Raw genomic sequence first — 5,090 nt, forward strand, 5'->3', positions numbered from 1 at the left:
TAAAAAATGAAATGTAAGGCTGTGTAAGATTTGTTTTTAAACTGTACAAAGTCTTTTTTTGTGTAGTTAACACACTACCGAATGTGTCTTTAGATAGCCCTGTCCTGGTGGTATTTTCAATAGCCACTAACCTTGCGTGGTACAATATGGGGGTTGTAAATTGGCGTGGAAATTTAAAGCAGGTTCTTGTTGGTGCACAGCCAAATTAGTTATATATGGGGATGGTAGTTTTCATCTACAGTTGTCTCTGATGCAGCTTATACGAAATAATCGTTGTTCTGTTAACTGAATACCAACCACTCTGTAATTGAAAAAAAAAAAAAAGTTGCAGCTGTTTTGTTGACATTCTGAATGCTTCTAAGTAAATACAATTTTTTTATTTAAAAAAAGAAAATGTGCAATAAGGTTTGTTCCACATTTCAATCATGAACAAATAATGACAAATCATCATGTTGTGTTTTCATTTTTAAGTCAAATTCACATTTGAAGAGTAATAACTTCCCAGGTGACTTGATGATCTTCAATACTTGTAGTGAATTTGTGTTCTTTAAAAAGTTGCTGTCTTCTTATTTATATTTGATTCTTACAAAATATTGGGGGCAGAGTGATTCATCTAGTATGAAAATGAGACCTACACTAATTCACCCAGTAGAATTCCTCTATCCAGATAAAGATGTAGCAATGGAGAAAAAATAATTCCTCTATCCAGAAACTATCTTGTAAACAATGTGTGATAAGACAGACTTTATAGTTATAAGAGAATTTAAACTGATTATTATTTCAGCTATTATTTCTGTAATTTTCATGAGAAAATTCTAGAAAAAGAATATAAACCTAAGTAGTTTTGAGCTAGAGGTTATTTTATATATGAAGTTCAAATATTGCACAGAGTTGACCAAGACATTTTTTTAGCCAAACTATTGTTTTAAGATATGATTCTTCTTAAGTCATTTACTTGACTGAAAATCAATACTGCAGTGGTAATTTTAAGCTTCACTTTAATATATTACATAACTATAAGACAGTGTTATGTTATAGAAGTAATTTATGAAATTCTACTCCATGTTGTTGTTTTACTGCCCACCTCCTGGCTATATGCAAGATTTATGTAGTTCTACTGTTTCTCATGCTGTCTAACTTTGTATTCTTCATGAAAATTTAGTAGGGATTTCAAAGAAAATCACATGGAATTCACAGTGTGGAGCATTAAAGGTATTTCAGTCATGTATATGGAATTTTGAAAAAAGTGACTATAAAATGGTTCAAAGTAATGGATTGGCAAACTTAGATTTCCATGATAAATACATTCTAATCAAAAACCCTAAACAATTTAAGTTTAAATTTCACAAATTATTTTTTTAAAATGTATCAGTGGAGAAAAAATAATTCCTCTATCCAGAAACTACCTTGTGAATAATGTGTGATAAGACAGATTTTATAGTTATAAGAGAATTTAAACTGATTATTATTTCAGCTATTATTTCTGTAGTTTTCATGAGAAAATTCTAGGAAAAGAATATAAACCTAAGTAGTTTTGAGCTAGAGGTTATTTTAAATATGAAGTTCAAACTTTTTTTTTCAGATGTGGAAACTCAGTAATCAGAGAGGTTAAGGTCACAATCAAATATAGATTTTTCAATCAACATCAGATTTTATAAAAGATCTGATATCTGTAGAAGTATGATAGCTACCAAACGATAATCATCTACCCTGATAATTGTTAAACATACTATATTATTATTAACTTGCCATTAGTGATTCTTTTTTTAAATCTTTAAAAATAGCACTAATTGTTTTTTTGTATAAGGAAGGTTGTGAATCACAGATGTAAGTATTCACTTTATACCTCTCATATTTTTATTCAATGCTTTCCACAAGAAACTAAAACATGAACTAAACCTAAATATCAAAGATATTTTAAAATTTAAGGCAAAGACATGACCAAATTCCAAGTTGAGTGGTGATATCTATGAATCTAGTTTATGGTGATTAAGAAAATAGTTGATAATTTCTGTTTTATATGGAGAAGGGATATTAAGAGACAGAAATTTTAATGTTATTAAATTTAATTTCTATGTTAACAGGTAGCTTTAAATTTTATATTTCTAGTGTGTCTTAGGCATATTGATAGTTATTAAAATTGCCTCAAGAAATTGTAAGATATAGGTTGTATTACTTCCCTTTTTCAGATGAGGCGATTGAGATTGAGTGTTCTACATAAATTTCCCCAAATCACACAGGAGCAGTATGGCAGGACCAGGCTTTACAGCCAAGTCTTTCTGACTACATTATCAGCTTTATGAGGAATTTTCACAAGTCTTTGCAAAGTGCTCACTGTTCAAGAAACAATATTGAAGGGGGAAATTTACAATAAATTTTAGGGTTCTACATCATGAAGAAACTATTCATTGGAAGGCCTTCAGAAATGTGTGAAATGATTCATGGTGTGACTCTGAAATGATACCAGATGGTAACTAGTATATACAGGAAAGGATGACAAGAACCAGAAAATGTAAACCTGTAAGGAAATGGAAAAGACATTTTTATAATGTTGTCTTAAATTCTTTAAAAGACAAACAACTCTTCAAAGAAAAATAATAACCTTATATTATGGAGTTTACCACATGCACAAATATAGAATATATTAAAATAGCACCCTAAATAGTACAAATGCATTTCTGTTATAACATTCTTATATTAATTTGAAAAGTATAAAATATAAGTAAACTGTGATATATTAAATTTCTAGTATAATCTCTAAACTACAGCATAACAGTTATAATTTAAACAGCAAGAGTAATTAAAATGAAATGCTAACAATATTTGATCAACCCAAATTATGGCAGAAAATGAGGAATGAACACAAAAAGAAGAGATACTTGGAAAATTAAGAGCAAATTCATATCCTTCAATCTATGCAAATTAATAATTACCTTCAATACAAACCAACTACACACAGTAATGAAAGGCAGAGATTGGAAACACATTGGATAAATGAACTGAAGATGGACACACTATGCCAGGTTCTCAGTTGCTTTCTTCACATCAGTCTGGGACTTGTTAGCTCAAAACATGACTGGTACCAAAGTCAATTTTTTACTAATCCATTTAAAAAAAAAATAAGCCAAACAAGCAGAATTTTAGCCATTTAGGCCTTCCTTTTTTATGTAACCTATAACACCTCACCTAATACCTATTACCAAGTTGGTTAGAACCCTATAGTTATGATGCCTCAAACTGCTGTGGCCCTTCAAAACTCTCTGGCTCAGAGACTCCCAAATGTGTTTCCAATAAACATTGCCTAAGTACTCAACACCCTTCTTTGATTCCAGGATCCTCACCCCAGGGGTCCCCTTTCCTTCCTCCATTTCTGTATAAAGGCCTCATGCCATAGTCTCTGGATGGTATCAAACCCTAAGGAAATTCCCATCTCATATAATCTTCTCCAAGTGCTAGCCAATAAAGTTCATTGTATATATGATGGTCATATTTTTCCTTGATAAGCCACCAATTTCCTCAAACACCATACCTTATTTGACAACATGCTCCATACAAGAGATAGACTTTATTTAAACAATATTGCAAAAGCAGTATAAAAATTATTAACCCTTAACTCAAACTTCCCTAATTCTCCTGATTAAAAATATTTTACCATATTTTCTATATCTCCCCACTTCCATCTTCCTTCTCACTCAATATGTATGCATATATGCATATTGCACTTAATACACACCTATATAATTGTTCTCTGAATCATTTGAGATTGAGCAATGCCCGTTAAATTTTTCAGCATGTATTTCTCCAAAATAAGGGCACTCTATAATATATACTGCTACATCCATCCTTCATCCAAATTATGACATCAAAATGATACCACACTCTCAAAATATATGCAATGCAATTCACATTTTACCAATTGCCCCAACATTGTTGTTTTTACTCTTCTGCTCCAGAATATTGTCTAATATATTATAATATGTTTATTTTCACATCATTTTATACTTCTTTAACCTGGAATGGTTCATTAGTCCTGCATAGTGTTTCTGTAGCATGACAGCTTTAAAGACTTCAGTTTTTTTTTTGATAGAGAATAGTTTTTCGAAACAATGACCTGGGTGTTAGGTGTGCTGATTACTGTGGAAATGTCATAGCTCCTAGAATACCTCAGCAGACAAGACTAGAAAATGTACATATTGAGAGCTATACAAACACAGACATACACAAACATATCTAGCCACATCTTTAATGTTAAACAAGCCATGATACAACAGTGTAGTAACAGAGAATATAAAATTCATTATCATTTCAATATATGCCAAATTAAACAACACCACTTGTAGTATAATTCAATATACACATATGACAAAAAGCATCAACAAAACAGAATTGAGAACTTTCTCATTGTGATTACATGAATCTATTTTATTTTTTTAAGTGAGAGAGAGAGAATTTTTTAATATTTATTTTTAGTTTTCGGCAGACACAACATCTCTGTTTGTATGTGGTGCTGAGGATCGAACCCGGGCTGCACGCATGTCAGGCGAGCGTGCTACCGCTTGAGCAACATCCCCAGCCCCCATGGATCTATTTTAAAACTTACAACTGTTGTAGTGAACATTCTCCCTCTAAATTTGGAAATAACTCTAGAATGTCTACTTTTATATTTTCTATTAAATTTTGTTTTGAAGACCCTAGCCAATGTGTGACAAAAAAGAAAAAGTAAATACATATTAGAACAAAGCAGAGTTCTCTATGGCAGGGTTGTTAGCATTTAAAAACAAGAGGAATTTTCCATAAATAAAAAAGGCCGAGTCTAATGTTTAGCAGGATGACAGGATACTAAATCAATCTCAATACTTGTGTTTCTATAGAATTAGCAAGAAACTGGTTGGAACTAGAGGCTATTATGTTAAGCCAAATAAGTCAAACTCAGAAAGTCAAGGGTCTTATGTTTTCTTTCTCATGTGAAAGCTAAAGAGGTAAAGAAAAAGAAAGGTGAGGTACAGGTATCTAATGAAAATCAAAGGGTGATCACCAGAGGAAAGGAACCAGGGTTGAGCAGTGGTGAGAGGACGGGGGGGGGGGGGGGG

This window comes from Marmota marmota, unplaced genomic scaffold (genome assembly GCF_001458135.2).
Source record: "Marmota marmota marmota unplaced genomic scaffold, marMar, whole genome shotgun sequence".
NCBI lineage: Eukaryota > Metazoa > Chordata > Mammalia > Rodentia > Sciuridae > Marmota > Marmota marmota.